The sequence below is a fragment of the Myotis myotis genome, unplaced genomic scaffold, assembly GCF_014108235.1.
Source record: "Myotis myotis isolate mMyoMyo1 unplaced genomic scaffold, mMyoMyo1.p scaffold_m19_p_4, whole genome shotgun sequence".
Classification (NCBI taxonomy): domain Eukaryota; kingdom Metazoa; phylum Chordata; class Mammalia; order Chiroptera; family Vespertilionidae; genus Myotis; species Myotis myotis.
The window spans coordinates 3018128-3038059 of NW_023416346.1; positions in this window are offsets into that span (position 1 = coordinate 3018128).

Below are 19932 nucleotides of genomic sequence, written 5' to 3' on the forward strand. Positions count from 1 at the left end.
CCTTCCTCTCTGCAAAAAATCAATAAAATATATATTAAAAATAAATAAATAAATAAATAAAATAAAAGAATCCTGGTTTGGATAGATCCTGGGACCCATACTGCACAATCTTTGGGAGGCTGGCAGGAAGAGGCACTATTGAGTAGGGTTACATTTGAACCAGATTGGGCCCTCCTGCTCACTTCACAGGAGGCTGTCAGATTAGTTATGGACGCAATCAAAGAAGCTAAATTTTCTCTACACTTGCGGGTTGTAGTGGGAATGATTTTTCAAGTCCCATTGCTCAATTGTCACTCCGGGGGCACAGGACTCTACCTTATGCAGATTTTCCAACTCCACTATACCTAGTGCCCTGTCTGGCCTGAGGGTCATAAACACTGTCTGAATGAACAATCAGGGCATAGCGTCAGTATGTTCCGTCAGTGTGACAACTCATTCACACATGGAGGTAACCATGGCACCAGCTCTCATAGGAGCTGCGTGTACTTCACAGAGGGAGCTGCTGTTAAAGGGAAAGGGATTGGCAGAGCAGTGTGTGTGTGTGTGTGAATGGGGGCGGGTTTGGCATAAGGTTGCAATCTAAATATAAATTCATGCTGAAGTGTCCTTTCTGTTATTAGGGTTAGCATGAAATTTGAGGTTGCATTTTATATATTTTATTGATTTTTTACAGAGAGGAAGAGAGAGGGATAGAGAGTTAGAAACATCAATCAGCTGCCTCCTGCACACCTCCTACTGGGGATGTGTCTGCAACCAAGGTACATGGCCTTGACCGGAATCAAACCTGGGACCTTTCAGTCTGCAAGCCGATGCTCTATCCACTGAGCCAAACCGGTTAGGCCTCATTTTATATTTTAAAATCCTCCTGCTTTGCCCCTTCTCTCCGCACACAGAAACCACAGGGCTGGCCATTGACTGCATTGTGTGGGTTGGGGTGTTGGCTCTCAGTTCTGTTTGATTTAGCAACTGTGGACAGAGCGCACACTGTGTGCTAAGCCTTGAGCTACCAGTTATCTCCTCAGAAGTGAGTCTGCAGAGACCATGGTCCTGCCCTGAGCATTCCTGGGTCCAGTCAGCCCTTCTCATCTGAAGTCAGAAATCACTGTCTCTTCCCCTGCCTGATCTCATTTTTTCTTTCGATTAATAAATAGAAGGATCTTAGTAGAACTCCATTTGTTTCTGTGGAGAAGCAGGGACCCTTTTACTCAATAACCCCACCATCTATGGCAACTTCTCAGAAACTCAACCTGCTGAGAGCAGCTTTATTCCCTTCTGGGTGGTTTCCTACTTTCTCTCTGGCAATGGTGGTCATCAGTGAGACACAGGTGGTGATTAGAGGTGGGCACTGTGACAGAAAGCCTCCTGTATATTCAACATAGGTCTGCTCCCAGGAAGAGGCCTGAGCCAGGCCTGGGTGACAACACTCACCTGGGGTGACTCTCTGAGTGCTCTCTGAGCAGTCTCTATCCTCAGGTCTGGGTTTCCTCTTAGGTCACCATTTTACTGCAGCAACATGTGTTGGACCCTCCTTGCTCTGGGCTGGTATCCTTGGGTTCCTTCTTACCTTGTCTCTGGCTATGGCCATGTGGCCCTAAAGTGGCAGACTGCCCTGAGTTCTGACTTTAGCCCCTTGGGGCTAGCTCCACTTGCTTCCTAGACTCTGAAAAGACAATGGGTTTCCCAGGGAAAGAGATGTGTCACTGATTTAACATGTGGCTGCACTTTTTTTGCCACTCCTCCCATCAAGATATGGCATTTAATTCCCCTCCCTTTGGCATTTAATTCCTCTCCCTTTGGACCACAGTTACTTGCTTCTAACAAATAAAATGTGGTAAAAGTGACGTTCTATGACTCCCAAGGCTACATAATAAAGGGGGAGACAGCTTTGGTCTGGCTATCTCTCTTGAGAGCCTCACTCTTGGAACCCAGTCAACCTCCAGATCTATGAGAAATAATATTAACAAATAATTGTTGTTGTTTTAATGCCATCATGTTTAGGGTGGTTTGTTAGGCAGCTATAGACAACCATTATGAGAGGGAAAACTATTTTATTTATTTGAGTCCTCTCTCTTTGTTTCTTGATGAGTCTGACTAAAGGTTCATTTGGAGAAAGTTCACAGAGAGCCAGAGGGTGATTTAAAGGTTATATGTGGAACACAATAACATGCATGGGAGTGTGAAAATTTTAGTAATCCAAAGGAAAGATCAAAGGGAAATTTTAAAATGTCTTTGAAGACACAGCAAAACAGAGTAAACCTTCTTGATTTCCAGCGAGGACAGCATAAGAGGACATCAGCTTAAATTGCAGTATGATGAAACTGGGATTGATCTAAGCAGTAATTTTTGAGTGGGGGGGGAAAGGTCATGGGTGCTGTATTTTAATTAATCATATATTTTCTTGATTGCCCTCCCACCCAGTTATGTACCTTCCCTCCCCTCATGTTCACTGTGGTCTCTAAGAAACACTTAATATAAATATAATAAACACACATTGATGATAAAATGTGTTAATATATTCATATGTATATTATTTAAGTTTTAAAGAACTAATAAAGAAATACTCAAACCAGATTTCCTTAGAATGGTATCAACTCCTTACTAGTATGACAAAAAAATGAATACGTTTGGGTTAATTTTTTGGTGCTATGTGATGTAACTTGCCAAAAGACTCACAGATAAGTTGGTGAACTGAAGAGATATCACTTCTCAGCATTTTTATTACACACAAGGCTATTTTGCAATTCTTTTTTTAAAAATATATTTTATTGATTTTTTACAGAGAGGAAGGGAGAGGGATAGAGAGTTAGAAACATCGATGAGAGAGAAACATCGATCAGCTGCCTCCTGCACACCCCCTATTGGGGAGGTGCCCGCAACCAAGGTACATGCCCTTGACCGGAATCAAACCTGGGACCTTGTAGTCTGCAGGCCAATGCTCTATCCACTGAGCCAAACCAGTTAGGGCGGCTATTTTGCAATTCTATCGCTTTCTTTATTTTTTTTTTATTGTTTTATTGCTTAAAGTATTACAAAGGGTATTACATATGTGTCCTTTTTTTTCCCCCCCGCCCTTGACAATCCCCTGGCCTCCCCTACCCCCCAGTGTCTTATGTCCATTGGTTATGCTTATATGTATGCATACTATCGCTTTCAACTTTGCTCTATCTGGAAGGCCACCCCTCACCCTTCATCTCCTATCACATCTGCCCATCATTTACCTCTTGCTACGAAAGGATGACTCCCTCTCAAAAATAAAATATGATTTAGCTTAACCACCACTTCCACGGACCCCCCACCTCCACTCAGTCTTGAAATAAACTTTTGTTCCTTTTCCCCACCCTACCACATTGATTACCCGCTTCCACTCCATGGGCAGGGCAGAGAGCTAGGTTTAGAGGAAGCGCCAGAGAAGCCTTTTGGAGAAACAAGAGCAGCCCTCCTTCTGTGTCTTAAATGTAATCACAAAAGCCAAGCACAGAGAAAATGTTCCTACTGCTTCGGCTGCAATTTTTGATGCTGGAGGGCATTTATTCAGCTTTATTATTTTCTTGTTAAAGAATATTTAATCTTACTGGTGGGTGGGCGTGGGCGGCGATCACATCAGAAGGAAGAGAAAGAAATGCAAGCCTGTTTCTGGGGGGAAATATGTATTAACAGTTATATGGTGCTGCATTCTTTATAGTTAATATGCAGCTCAGGAAAGAACATAATAGAATAGGATTCCAAACGATGCAAAAAAAGCTAAATCAGCTCTGTGTAGACCGTATCCTGTGTTAACAAACTCAGAGCTGTTTTCTCTAGGAACCCAGACTTGTTTTGCTGGTTGACGTTTTTTCAGAATTAACCTATTATTGAGGAAGTGCCCAGGGGCTAGAAAGTAACATTGGCTTAACAATGGCTCAGAAGTTCTCTTGACCTACAGTGTTAAAGGCTCAACACAGAAGGTCCAAGAAATCTAAGAGAAGCATTAGAATGTTTAGGATGTAAGTAAAGAGGACAAAATCTGGGGGCAAAAATCTAAATGGCAATGCCATTCACTAGCTCACTAAAATCTTAACCTACATCTATCATACCATTCATTACAGTGGAACAACCATTTTAGTTCATCCCAGGAAACGAAACTCTGTGATATGTTACTTATTTGTTCATCTTCAGTTGACTGGTCTGTAAAATGGGCAACAATAATAATGCTTCCTCTGTGAGACTGTTGTGAAGGTTACATGAGGTAACACATGTTAACTTCTTAGCCTGGTGCCTGGTACATGTTACTAGCTAACATGTAGAGTAATTATTACTATTACTTCTGGAAGGCAGTATAGTGTAGAGACTAATATGTCATTTGAAATTTTGGAGAATTGGATTTAGATACCAGTTTTTTTAAAAATGTAAGTAACAATGTATCCTAGGGTATATCTCTATAAAATACTACTTAGTAGATAATATTACTTATCTTATATGGTTGCTGTGGGGCTTAAATGAAATTACAAAAAATGATTGAATGCTGTGTGTGCCACATGGAAGCTAATGAATGAGTGATAGCTATTATTACTCTATGGAAATTTTATTGTATCTAGATAGATATATTTGGCCTACAAATGCCTTCTGTTACCAAAACAAAATGAGCCACTGTACCTCAGGATTGGCAGTAATTGTGGGCTGAGTCCGTCCAAGTCCTTCTAGAAGATGAGACTAGAGGCAAAGGAGAGTTATTGGGAGAGACATCCCCATAGGGAGCAGGGGTAGGGAGGAAGCACCTTCAGAAGGTGATGCAGGTCTGACCCCTGAGGAAAGAGAGGGAAGGAAGGAGAGCGGGGTGAGAAGAGCCTTAGAGGCAGCAGGGCGCTGAGAAAACTCAGCCAGGCCCATGGGAGGCCTGGAGCAAAGACTGCGCATCAGAGAAGTCCTGCGTCGGGCGGAGTGGCCCAGCTCTGGTGAGGGTGTCATGCTGCCATTGGGTGACAGTGTGGGGAGAGTGTGGTCATGGCGGAAAGGAAGCAGACGGGGGCTCCGCTCCTCTAAGCAGGCCTCTTGGGGGGGGGGGCTCTGAATGGAGTAACACTACGGCCTCCACAAGGGGCTAAGTCAGTGATGGCGAACCTATGACACGCATGTCAGAGGTGACACGCGAACTCATTTTTTTGGTTGGTTTTTCTTTGTTAAATGGCATTTAAATACATAAAATAAATATCAAAAATATAAGCCTCTGTTTTACTATGGTTGCAAAGATCAAAAAATTTCTATATGTGACACGGCACCAGAGTTAAGTTAGGGTTTTTCAAAATGCTGATGCGCCGAGCTCAAAAGGTTCGCCATCACTGGCCTAAGTTAAGCTCCATCTCAGTCAGAACTATCATTTCATATTAGTTCCTGGTCTGGGTCAAGCCATCATAAAACACCCTCTCTAGATGTGGAATCAGATGGAATTTTCGAAGAACATAAATACTGTCAATAGTGTTTTCTGGAGAATAATGGAAGCATATCATAAAAAATATATTTGTGTAAAAATCAGCTTAAAAGTTTCCCTTTGGAACAGAAAAATGCAGTTGTTAATGTATCCTGTTTGATTCCTTAAAGGAAGCAAGGCCATAACTCTCCTTTGTATGCATAACTGAAAAAAAAAAGTATAATTTTAAGTGACATACTTTAGTTAGAAAGGTTCAGTGATTCATTCTGTATTCTCTTCCTGTCTAATTGTACTACTCACATTTATTTAACATTCCTGCTTTAGAGGAATGTCAGGAATGTAATAGTGTAATTATATTGGAGGGACAAAGCAAATGTACTTTTAGCTTTTATTTCCTCAGGTAATAAAACCATTGCTTTTTCCATGTTTCAATTTTATTTTTCTCTCCATTTGTGATATCGGTGAGGAAAAACTTTCCTATATTCCCCAGGTTCAGTATTTGGGGATGGTGGATTAAACTGACGAAAGACAGAATAGACAGTGATGGCGAACCTTTTGAGCTCAGCGTGTCAGCATTTTGAAAAACCCTCACTTAACTCTGGTGGTGTGTCACATATAGAAATTTTTTGATATTTGCAACCATAGTAAGACAAAGACTTATATTTTTGATATTTATTTTATATATTTAAATGCCATTTAACAAAGAAAAATCAAACAAAAAAATGAGTTCGCGTGTCACTTCTGACACGTGTGTCATAGGTTTGCCATCACTGGAATAGCAAGAGAAATGCAGATTTTACTCATGCACATAGGGGAATTTACAAAGAAATGTGACTCAGAGGGCTGGTTATAATTCAGGGCTTATAGAACATCTTAATTGGCGAGAGAATAAAGGACACATGGGAAAACAACTTTTTCAAAAGATCAATGGGTCCCTAGAAGAGGAAGATATGGTGGTTGTGTGACAATGTCTGTTTGGGTGTGGAATGGGGACTTCTCATCTCTGGTGATGAGTCAGTCTCTTCTCTGGTTGCTCCCGGGGAGGAGTTTATAACAATTTAATTCTTGTGAGTTCTTTGAGAGGCTTTGATTTTAGGCAGGCAAGGAATTTCAGGAACTCAAATTCTGCTCAAAATAATGTTGAGGCCACTATGGCATATTCTGTACTCTTTCACTGACATGGATGCTGAAATACTGGTTTGTCACACAATCTGAGGACCCAGATCAAAGGAAGTATGTAAGACCCCATCATACTACTGGTATGGTCTTAATAATTAAGTATTTATTCACTAGTAAGAATTTAACAATGGTGGAAAACAGACGCTATTTGGCATTCATTGATGGCATAGAACCAACTCTAGAAAGAAAGAAAAAATTACAACTCTTTCAATTAAAACATTACTATGCTAAAGAAGAGGCATCAAAATTGAGGGCAGAGGGGAAGGGAAGAAAAAGGATGAAAAATACTAGCTAGGATATTCAGGGTCAAGCAGTAACGGGTTTGGGGCTGAATCCGCTCACTGCTTCAGAAAAGCCAACACGTGTTAGATGTGTGAACCCAATGAAGACTAACCAGGAGACTAACAATACTAGTTAACCAGCATCAGACCTGGATAAATTACACCTTGGAAGTCCAGGCAGAGGTCATGGCCACAGTTGCTATGACCCCTTCTCAATGTTCTACCCTAGTTGACAATGAGATGCGGGTGAAAACAAAGGTCAGTATTGATGCTGCTGGTATCCTGTGGAATCATTTTAAAGTTTTTTTTATGGAAAATAATCATTTTAAAATTTTTGTTGTTGTTTTTGTTGATGTTATTTTAAACTTTGGCATCTCTGAGAGGCAAGGACAATAGGATTATATGATGGATGAGTTTGCTGGCATGACCAGAATGGCCTTTGACCGGAGTGGTGCAGAACTCAGTAGTTCACTCAAACTGGTGTTGAGTGTGTTTGATGATATACCAGAGGTGGGCAGTTACTTGAAACCTTTGAATCCTAAAATATTTGGGAATTGGTCTTGTTTGAGCAAGTGGGCTTACATTAAAAAAATATTTATTGCATCACTGTAGTTACATAAACCCTGTAAACAATTTGAGTATGTACCAATAGACAAATTATTATTATTTAAATATACATTTTTATTGCTTTCAGAGAGGAAGTGAAAGGGAGGGAGAGAGAGATAAAAACATCAATGATGAGAGAGAATCATTGATCGGCTGCCCACAACACGAGCAGGTGCCCTGACTGGGAATCAAACCACTAACCTCCTGGTTCATAGGTCGACACTCAACCACTGAGCCATGCTGGCCAGACAAAAAAAAATTGAATAAATTGCAATGGTCATGCTATGCACCTATTTAAAATGAATTAGATCAAAACCTATACACCTTGAGAGATATCTATGAAAAAAAATAGCATGTTTTCAAAAAGTATTCAAAAATCATGCTTGTGGGATTTTAATACTTCTTACAGAGAGTCCTCATTTAATGTCATTGATAGGTTCTTAAAAACCGTGACTTTAAGTGAAATTAGTAAAAATGACACTATTTTTATGATAGACTAACAGACATAAATAAGACTTAAGTTACTATGGCTTATTTCTGGTCACAAAAACATCACCAAGCTTCTAATTAAAGATCCAAAAACACTTCTAATGTTAAACATTGAAAGAAATGTGACATATAAAGGGTGTCCCAAAATTCACGCAAGATTTGAATTTTGTGTGATCATTAACAACAACAACAAAAAATAAAAGCTTAATTTTACTTGGTTTATTGACTCAAATTCTAATATCTGTTGCCCTTTGATTTCAATCCCTTCAATTTGATAAGCGTTACCAAGTACCAATGATGGCCCAGGAGCAGGGACAAGAAAGACCAATGAAGACCACGGCTTTGCGTCTGTGCCAGCAAAGCCGTGGAGGCTATTTACCCGATGTGCTATTACACACACCCTATACTCTGTGTCCATACATAACCCTATACTATGTACTTTATGAATCAATAAAAAGTTTACTATTTTTAATTATAAACCTGTGTTTTCTATCAAAATTACTTCTTGTGTGAATTTTGGGACACCCTTTACCTATATTTAATGAAGATGAATTTTAAAAAGTAAGAGAATTGTTTTCCAACTTGCTTATTCCAGTGCAAGGTCACAGGTGGCTGGAACATCTCCCAGCAGTTCTGGACAGGATGCCCTCCATGGCTGAGCGCCCTCACACACAGTAATCAATTTTTATTTTCACAGGAACATCATAACAAAATGATGTTATTTGAGGATCTGTTGTATATATGATTGCATCTTGTTGATAATGAATAGCAAATTTATTAAATTATAGTTCTTTGAATTTGGCCGGTAGAAAGATTAATTCCTTACCTGGAGATTGGCCTGCTTTGCTATGCTTCATCACAGCTAAAGTAATCCTGAGAAGATGATGATTATAGTATTGGAAGTACCACTTCTTAAAAGTTAAAGAATAAGAGGATTTAGGGAGGTGAAAGGTAGAGGAATAAATGGACTAAATTATTTGATTAGGGCTAGGTACTTTTAAAAAGTTTTTGTTGAGAGAAGGAAAAACTGCAGACTACTATTCAATTATAGATAGAGATAGAGAAGTACTAAAAGTGGTCAATGTAAAAAGCCTAGAATTGCGTATCCAACCTCATTTTTGTATAGTGCATTGCAGTTTCAAAGACTCACTTGTCAGAGGGCTGGATATATGCCTGCCATTTCACAGAAAAAAAATAAAAATAGAACTAGATTAGTTCTGCCTAAGTTCTGTCTCTGAGTGCTAGCTAAATTGGGTACTTGATAAAATCTGTATGTGGAGTCAGTCAAGAGAAAATTAAGGTTTTCTTTGCTGGAGTTTAGAATTAAGATAGTCTTCAGTGTAAATAAATGCATAGCTGAGCTGTGGAGGATGCTCTCAGCATTCCTGTATCTTACACAGGCTCTGGCAGGCTGGAAGTAGAATGAGAATGGAGTAGAAGGGACACCTTCTGGGTAGTAACGCAGGTTAAGTGGGAAGAGAACTTGGAGTAAGGAGTTCATTTTGGTTTAATTTCCTTAAAGTCTTTTATTCTAGTAGTCATCCCTGCAATTTCTTCTTATGATATTGATTTTTTAAAGTGATCAGGACACTTGGCTTTCAGCATATCTCATAATCTGAATTTCTCAGAATATTTCCTTATGTTTTTTATTTAGCATCTACCTTTATTAACCTTTATAAATTCTCCTGGGAAATTTCCTCTTTCTCATCACCCTTTTACTTAATGGTTTTAATGCACATTGATACCTGAATCAATTATATAATTTGTGGTTGTAGAATGGTAATTTTCTAATTCTGTCAATTATTCTACATTTATTAGTTGCCATTTTGTTGCAAAGAAGAGAATTCACTGATCAACTGGAAATAAACTTCAGTTCCTCATCTTAGGTGATTACTTTATTCCTTCCTTTTAATTAGCAATGTTTAGAATAAATCATATCCATTGATGGCAAATGAGTTCATGTCCCCCTTTTCTTATTATGAGCATTACTAGAGGCCCAGTGCATGAAATTCATGCACTGGGGGGAAGGGGGGGGGGAGGGTGTCCTTCAGCCCAGCCTGTAACCTCTCCAATCTGGGACCCCTCGGGGGCTGTCTGACTGCTCCCCTGCCAGCCCGATCACCCCCAACTGCCCTCCCCTGCCGGCCATCTTGTGGCGGCTATCTTGTGACCGCATGGGGGCAGCCATCTTGTGTGAGGATGCGACGGTCAGTTTGCATATTACCTCTTTATTATATAGGATTATAGGCTATTTTGTTATGGGTTTTCTCAGAAATAGACCCTAAGACTCAAGTACAAGTAGTTACTTGAGAGGTGATCCTAAAAACACTGGCAGGGGAGTAGGGAAATTAAACAGGGAAGAGAAAAATATGTTACTGGAGTATTACTTAGCCACTTATTGCTGCAATTAACTGGAGCTTAATCTTGTGCAGAACTCAGACAGTTACTGCAGGTATTTATCCACCAACTCTGTCAGTCATTGACAACTGCTGCTGGGGAGCATGAATTACATGACATTGTCAGCCAAAAGGGCTTGACACCCAGAGAAAGCCCTCAGGCAAAGATATGCAAGTGCTGGAAGTTGCAAGTCCACTGGCCAGGAGGTCTGAGTAAGGGCACCATCACTTACAGTCATGGTTTTTGATGCTTAAAGTCTCCCAGTTTTGACCAGTGGGAACGCTTTCAAATCTGCTTGCCCTGTATCCATTTGGCACTTTTCCACTAGCTTTGAGCACTACTTTCCTGTCTGGCACAGGATGAACCAGACTCGCCTTACATTTTGCTTGTCCGAGACCTGGAATTGACTTTCTCCAAGGAGCTCCGATTCATTTTAGGGGGAAACCAAGATCCAACAGCTGAGAGAGCCCATTCCTACTGAATGTGAATTGTTTCTTGGCCCTTTTAGTGCCTAGTTTCACAAATGCACCTTGAAATTTTCAATTCCAAGACTCTATACCTAATTTCTTTGACTTTACCTTTGTTTTTATTTTCTCTTACATGTAAAATATGGTTTTTAATAACACTAACTTAAGATTTCAAAACTACTATACCAATATTACTGTTATTAAAGGAAGACTATCGCCATTTCTTTGCAGTTCTTTTTGTTCTTACTATATCCCAATAAAAATGTACAATCAGAATAATATGTTCTACAGTCACTTGAAATAATTTTATCTCTTTTTTTAACATTTGGACATATAGTTAGGATCATTACCTTTAACTTGTTTTCCATTTCAAGGTTTTCTTTAATTCTATTTTTGAATACAGTAAAACATTTCTTCACTTTGTGCATGAAAACATATGCAAAGATGTATTTGCAATCCCTTATCTGTTTGATGTTAGAGGAATTCAGTTCTAGCAAGTCCCAGCTTGAGTTCACCAAAACTGATGTGATCTCTGACGTTTTTACTGCAGTTTGCAGCCACAGCCTGTTTCTGTGGAAGCAGACACCAGCTTGCTGAAAACAGAGAAAAAAACACTTTAGCATTAATTACTATTTCAATTTGAATTTAATTGATTTCAGAGTAAATCTGGAGACCACTTGGCAGTATTGTTGTGTGCTGTTCGCATGCCCCATGCTACATTAGAGCAGCTTAACAAATATAGCAAGGTACTGTGGGTTATAAAAGAGAACCAGAACGTAGCTACTGAAGTAAGCACAAGAAAAATACATACCAAAGTCTCAAAATCCAGCTTTTGAATTGTGTAGATGAGCGAATGAATTGCTTTCAATGAATCTAAAATTGCCTTGACAACGCCAAGTCTATATGATTGCTCTTTATGTCCCTCCCACAAACACTAAGGAAGAAAATACAAAAATAGGCAAAAATAAAAAACAAACCCGATTTTGGAGAGCTCTTGTTTTACTCTAGACTGTTCGAGGGTAAGAGTGCTGGGGTTCCTTACATTATTTATTTTACTTCCAGCCATTGCATCACTTAATTTCATTCCTTGGCCTTCTCAGTGTGTGCTTGTGTGTACACTGGAATGTGAGAGATGGCTTACCAGTTTTGATGAGCTCAGGCTGGGCCTTGCTAGCACTGAATTTCTCCGACACTAACAGATATCATATTCTAACTACTTCCTAGAAGAGTGGCAGTATCTCTCTCTATATATTCAAAAGTTCCTACATTGAAAGTAGATGGCCTTGGAAGGGGTTACATATTAGAATATTATTTGTCCTGCAAAGTAATAGGTTGGGATTAGTTGGAAGTTGGCTCAGAGCTAGAAGTGGACATAGAATAAATAATCTGTTAGAAGTCAGGATGAGGGGCCCCAAGAAGAAAGAACAAATTTTCTAAAAGCAAATTTTGTCTACTGAACTATTTCACTGAGACTCCATTCAGACTGTAAAATTTTATATATATATATATGCTAATAAAAGGGTAATATGCTAATTAGACTGGGTTGACCAGACATCTTCCAGTCATCCTTCTGGACAAAGCCATGGTGGCAGGGGCCGAGGCAGAGGTGGTTAGGAACGATCAGGCTGGCAGGGGAGCAGTTAGGAGCGATCAGGCCTGCAGGGGAGAGCAGTTAGGGGTGATTAGGCAGGCAAGCAAAGTGGTTAGGGGCGATCAGACAGGCAGGCAGGTGAGCGGTTAGGAGCCAGTGGTTCTGGATTGCAAGAGGGTTCCTGGATTGGAAAGGGTGCAGGCCGGGCTGAGGGAAAAACCAAGATGGAGAGAATGTTGGCTATCAGCATTCTAGCAACTGTGACTTTTAGAAAGTCGAATTTCTCTATAGATGACATTGTTGGGACCCCATCTAGATTCCCTCTTTCTATTTACTGATTCTCTCAGCCCTCCACTCCCACCAGCTTCTGTTTGCTTTAAACAGCTAACATCTGTGGCCTTCTTCCCAGTATGATCTTTTGGGTTAATGGGGCTGTTTCTTCTACATTGAATGCCAGAATTGCCTGAGAGTTTATATACCATGTCAATATCTTCCTGTTGTTAGACTATGAAAGCCCAGACCCCTTTTCTTGGGGTGAGCCAAACTTTGAGGTGTAATTAACACTCCTGACTTCACTGCAGGATCAGGCTGAGGCTAAGGCTTTGCATGAAGTCTTATTTTTCCTTGGCTTTTACCCCTTGTTGTCCTGTGTTAGAGCCAGTCTTCAAAATGGCCCTCTCCATATTGAATAGGGTCTGCCTGTGTAACCAATAAGACAGGTTGGAAATGATGGCGCATGACTTCCAAGGCTAGATCATAAGTCCTTGTGGCTTCTACCTTCCTCTCTCGGGTAGTCTCTAAGGAAAACCATTTGTAATATGACACAGACACTCAAATCATTCTATGAAGAGGTCCGTGTGTCAAGAAATTGAGCCTTTTCACCAATACTCAGAACAAGTTTGCCATTCATCTGGATGAATCTGGGAAGTGGATTGTCCAGCTCCTGTCAAGCCTTGAGGTGACTACAGCCCCTGCTGACATCTGGACTGCCATCTTATGAGTGACACCGAGCCAGAGCTACCTAGCTAAGCCACTTCTGAATTCCTAGCTCTCAGAAAATGTGAGCTAATACATGTTTTTTGATAAGTCTCTACATTTTGAGGTACTTTTTAATGTAGCAACAAAAAACTGATGTATACTGCTTCTCCCACTCTCTAACTGGTTTGGCCTGGTACTATTTGCCTAGTAAACAACTTACACCTGAATCTCATCTCAGCATCTGCCTTTGGTGATCCTGACCTAAGACATTTGGATTCAAATTCCAGCTCTGTCATATATTAGCTGTGTGACCACTGGCAAGTCACTAATCTCTCTATCGCACCTCAGTAGAACGTGAATAATGATAGTACTGGCCTCTTAGAGTTGCAGGAGGATTAAAGGGCTCAGTGCTGATAAAGTGCATAGCATATGCTTAGCACATTGTTGGAGCTCAATAATATTAGTAATTATTATGAGTGTAGCATTGGGTAACACTTGTCAGCTGTGAGGTCTAACCAAATGGAATTGTTTTATAGCCCTGTGGCCTCTGTCATCCATCTTGCTGGCTTTTGACTATAAGGCAGCATAAACAGGAGACTGCTTTAGTGCAGTTTGGGGAAAAAACAATTCAAGGCACACACACTCCATGGGGCAGGTCAATAGTGTCATCTTTATAAATGAAACTCAGACTGTTGCATTATTGCGATAAGATCTGCCATTTTACCTTAAGTAAACAAAACCCGCTGCCAGATCCATCACTGTTTTCAGCACACACACAAAGGCGTGGAGCTGGAGCAATAATTTCAACAGCTACATGACAGTGTTTTTCTGTTGGACAGTGAAAGTTAGACACGACCCTTCTCCCATTGCTTTTTAAATCCAGAATAAAAGTGTATACAGCAAATTAAGAATCTTTATAGAGAGATTCTTTTCTTTCAGTAAGCCCGATTCAAAAAAATTCATCATGTAATGTTAACATATACATATGAATAGATAGTAGGCAATTGTAATGAACTGAAGAAAGATGAGCAGGCTCTGACAGTGAGTATATAATGAAGAAAAATTAGAATTCTGCAAGCTGAACACGGAGTGTAAGATGAGATTCTGGATTTCAGGCTTCAGTTAAATAAAGAATGACAAAGAATTCTGCATTAATGAGGGGTCGAAGGGAAAAGTGTCATCTGTAAAGCCAGTGCCATTCCTTGATCCACCATGGCTGAGAAAAATACGTCCCGCAGCCCATGTAAGATTTTAGGGAACATTTCCTCCAGAATGTTGTTTTAACCTCCACAGTCTAACTCAGGGGTCCTCAAACTCCGGCCCGCGGGCCACATGCAAATACAAATATTGTGTTTGTTCCCATTTTGTTTTTTTACTTCAAAATAATATATGCACAGTGTGCATAGGAATTTGTTCATAGTTTTTTTTAAAAACTATAGTCCGGCCCTCCAACGGTCTGAGGGACAGTGAACTGGCCCCCTGTTTAAAAAGTTTGAGGACCCCTGGTCTAACTTGTAATTATCAGCTATGAAGACCTGTTGACTGTTGATTCGGAGACAAAGCACTTGGGAAAGTTGAAGGTGGGAGGTAAAAGTAGGAAGTGTGGTTGGAGAGAGCGCCCAGTACCATGAGTTTTGAGACTCTACAGTTTGTGGGGCCATCACAATATGCTCTCTTTCCAGGAGTCTCTGCAAAATTGTCCTTAAAACAGGTGCTGCTGGTTAGGTTGCCTACTCAGTCTTTCCTGAGATGCCTGTGAAAATTTATGATTACCCCAACACATGTTGGCTGAGCCTGCCAATAATCATAGGAATGATGCACTGGAACTTAAGAAGGAACCTTTGATTGAGAACGAAAGTCGCCTAGGGAGCTTTCCTGAAGGTCCTTGGTCAGCACAAAAGTTGTTCTTAATGATACAGAAAGAGGGAAATCTAGAGCAGCTCTACCTTTTTATCCAGCATGATGAACTGACCATCATTGTGTACATCATTGACTTTCAAACCACTGTTAAGCTCATGTTTATACAGTACTCCCCATGGCAGTATGCACAAAGTGGGCTAACAGGGAACGCTCATGCACCGCTGATAGGAGGAAATATGACAGTAGCCTTTTGGTAGATAATTTAGAAATATGTATCAAAATTCCAAACGCATGGTATCAGCTAGGGTCCTAGCGCAAAAGAGATGGCACTTTCAAAATGAGTATTGAGAGCTCTGCATATAAATGTTCAAGAATGTCACGTGGATTGGATAGAAGAATTAAAAGGCCATTCCATTGTCCAATGGCACCTGGGAATCAAGTCATCTATAACAGAGTCTACAGAAACTAGCTATCTTTGTATATGATGATGAGATAGACGTGATTATTATTATTCATGCCAAGAAATACAAAATGGTAATACATAGTAAAGGATTTAAGGTAGTGCTTAATGTGGATCATAGACATCAGAATGGTCTGTAGTACTTTTATGTCTGATTTAACTTGTATTTATTGAGCACCAACTATATGCAATGTACTGTGCTGAGAGATATGGAAGATAAATAAGGAAATAATACAAGGCATCCAGCCCTGAGTCTGTTGCCTTCCAGGGGCTTCTAAAGTTGTTTTGAAAGATGAGGCACATATAGAAAAAAAAACTAATGATAGTAAAAGACAATACTTAAGTGCAATATGAGAGTTATTTAAGATCAGGGAATTTAATGATCACGGTAGATTGGAATGGTTGGGGAAGGTGGGCTGAAGAAGGCTCATAGGATTTACTAGTATATTTATAGACTGAAAGGATATTCCAGCCAGGAGACATATAGATGAAATGTGCATGTATATTTATGGAATGATGGATAAGCTAGACTTTTCAAAGCAGGGAAACCAGCAGCATGGAGTTGCCACATCTCAAGCTGTGGAGTCAGACACTGTTAGTGCTACTTTCACTTGCTCAATCATAATCTGGTTCCTGTAGCACTCAAGCCCCTTGGTTACCAGGTATCTATCCACTGACCTGAGCCAACTGGTTACCTCTCCCGTGGATCATCTCCGCTGGCAAGGTGCACATCTTCCAAATAGTTTTTTCCCTTTTCTTATATCACACAGTTGTCCTTTGAGGTTTTGTTATATCCTCAGAGATCACACTAGGGAAGACTCAAGTTCAGTGCTCTTGACTCCCTACCTGGCTGCATAATTTGAAGTGGGTGATATTCTTTGGCTGTTCACTGCTGGAATTGTAGCGTGTGGCGGGTGGGGGGTGGGGGTGGGGGGGAGGTAAACCATAAGGTCCAAAATTTTACACACAATTCCCTCTTTGGGACCTAAAAATTCCTCTACTATAGAGTCTCGGGGTCTTCCTGGGCTTCTCAGGGCTTCCTAAGGTGTGCGTGCAAATTAGACCCAAAGAGAGAGAACTGACTTTGATTTGGGTTTGAATACCTCTTAAAAATAAATGCACACAACATCTAGAACCACCCACAGGACTCATTTGAATATCTCTTCGTGGAAATAATGAATAGATATTAGAGCTGAATATTTTAAGGAACTACTTTAAAGGTCTCTTGGGTTTGTTTTTGCTTTCTCAAGAACATTTTTGTGCTCTGCATAATTGGCAAATTAGATAGTATAACGGGGAAGTAGAAAAAAAGATCCATGAGGTCTGTTAAATGCGAAGAGGGCAGAAGTAGAAGCAACAAATGGCTTGGGTTGTTTCATGGGCTTGCGTTGTGCGGGCACAGCACCCTTTCTAGGAAGAGCCAATACATTATGCTATAGAAAGACAAAACAAGCCTGGACGGCGTAGCTCAGTGGTTGAGCATCGACCTATGAATCTGGAGGCCACGGTTGGATTCCCAGTGGGTTGCAGGCAAGGTCCCCAGTTTGGGGAGTGCAGGAGGCAGCTGATCAATGATTCTCTCTCATCATTGATGTTTCTATCTATCTCTTCATCTCCCTTCCGCTCTGAAATCAATAAAAATATATATATATATTTTTTAAAAAAGACAAAACAAGCAGATGAGGGCATTTGGGTGTTGGTGGCTGCTTTGCAAATATTGTAAGTGCTACAGTTTTTATTCTTTCTCATTGCCAGGGATATCATCTTGGTACTATTATTTATGTGACATTGCAAGGCAGTTATCTGAGGACTGATACCTTGCTAGATTGGGCTCCTCTGCAATACACGTGTGAGGAACAGTTTTCCGTGAAAACTTTCAACCATAGGGAAACCAAGATAACTGGGGGATGGAATCAGAATAAGCTTCATTTTATGCTCAGTCAGTACTGCCCTATCTGCTGTAGCAGCCATAATAGGAGCTGTGTTGCTAATGACTCACCTTCTCTGCTACCAACATAGCTCCTTTCAAGAAAATTGTGACCATTTTTTATAAAGAAAAAGGAGCCACTAAAGAGGTAACCTCAGATTCCTGGGGGGGGGGGGGGGTGGAGTTTCAGCATATCAGGCAATCAGCTAGCTGCGAAATGGGAAGATAGGAGAAGTTGAAGTACTTGATCTAGTGATACTTGAACTTTTAGGGCAGTTGGGAGAAGATTCTAGAGCAGTGGTTCTCAACCTTCCTCATGCCGCGACCCTTTACTACAGTTCCTCATGTGGTGGTGACCCCCAATTTCATTGTTACACATTGAACATAGTTAAAGCATCGCGATTCATCACAAAAACAATATGTAATGATATACGTGTTTTCCGATGGTCTTAGGCGACCCCTGTGAAAGGGTTGTTCGACCCCCAAAGGGGTCGCGACCCACAAGTTGAGAAGCTGTTCTAGAGTAAAAGAATTCTAGGGAAGGAAAATTTAACTTCTCTACTGTAATTCTAAGTACTGCTTTGCAAGTTTATCAGTTTGAGATTTACTGTGGGTTCCTTAGTATATTGACTGGGCTTGTCAATATCTAGGAAGAAAGCTGTTAAACTTATTATTTGTTTAATCCTTGCCTTATTCTAAAGGTACTTGAAAGGGCTTATTTAAGGGAAATGTAATTAATAATAGGGATTAATTCCATGAAGATGGAAATTGATTAATTTGCATGTTGAAATAATATGCTTTAAATTCTTTGAAGGGAACAAATTTCTCCCGGTGTCTTTCTTGGGGAGCAATTCCTCACAAGGGACATTGTTTAAGAATATTAAGTGATAAGCACCTCCTGTTAAAGCAACAGTTACAAGGTTAGTTATTTTTAACAGTCTCCTTTGCTAAAAGTTGAAAGTATAACTTTAAAAATAATAATTCAGTGTGAGCTATTTATTAAGAGAGTAGCTGCTGGACTCTAAAATGAGGTGCAGAACTGCCTAGCAGCTAAGGTCCCCAGACCTCGAGTTGAATTTGTCCTGAGGTGGAAGTCTAGCTCTGCCTTCTACCTGCAAGAAGACTTTATGCAAATGAACCTTCAAAAGGTTGTTTCTTCAACCAAAACAAGTATAATCATGTATTTCTGAGGGAAGCTATAATCTTCAAGTGAGGCAATATCTGAAAAGTTTGTAGTATACTGCTTAGCTATATAATTAGTTTGAACACGTCAGTTCTTAGTATCTTCCTAGTGGTCTCAGTTATCTAGGTTAACACTTTGAATACCCAACAGTACGAATACCTCAAGAATGTTAACATTGTTAAGTTTTGCTCATGTGTACAAAAGGAGCATATTATAATTAATAATTTAAATTTACCCAGGTTACATTACAAATTGTGTTGAACTATGTTCTCCAAGCATAAAAATCTTTCCTCATGAGCAAGGACTCTGAAAATAATTTATGGGAAACACTTTCAAGCTTAATTCATGCAAATCAACACAATATACTAGTATCAGGAGATGGAAACACAATGTGTGTGTGCGTGTGTGTGTGTGTGTGTGTGTGTGTATGCTCAACAAAAAACAGCCCTACAATAATAAGTTTTCTTGCATAACCACTGGACAAAAAAATCTCAAGATTCTATTGTGACTGGAAAGGTATCAGCAATGAAAAAAAGTAATGCAATATTCTATAAACATCTCTCACACTAAACCTTATTGACTTCAATTTTCTTGAGATGTTTTATTTCATTTAAAAAGAATAAGCCTGTAATTAATGGCAAGCATGTCTGTTCTGAGCTGCGTTTCTGTTAAATTGAGTACATTTTCAGATTTTCTGGTACCACTGTAGAAAGCCCTAATTCTATTTGTTTCATGGCTACTGGTTTGGTGTTTTATGCAGGTATTCATATTGTACTTCATTGAATCTGCAATGCCGTTGATTGTAATATATGCCATTATTTTATGTAATGGTAAAATGCTGCCATTTAAACTATGACATAAATCTTTCTTATCACCTGGAATTTCTATTGGTACTATCTGAAAGAGCTCTTTTAGACTTATGTGAAAATAGATTTTATTGTATATTACACTTGTGCATACATAAAAAGGGAAGCATGAGTGAAATAAATTGATTAATGCATTTCTAAAACATATTCATATTCAGAGAAAGTCTGGTTCTTTTGAATCATTTCTTGGATTAAAGTGATTGATGTCCATGTTTTTTCTTCACATACTAATATCCTCTGTTCC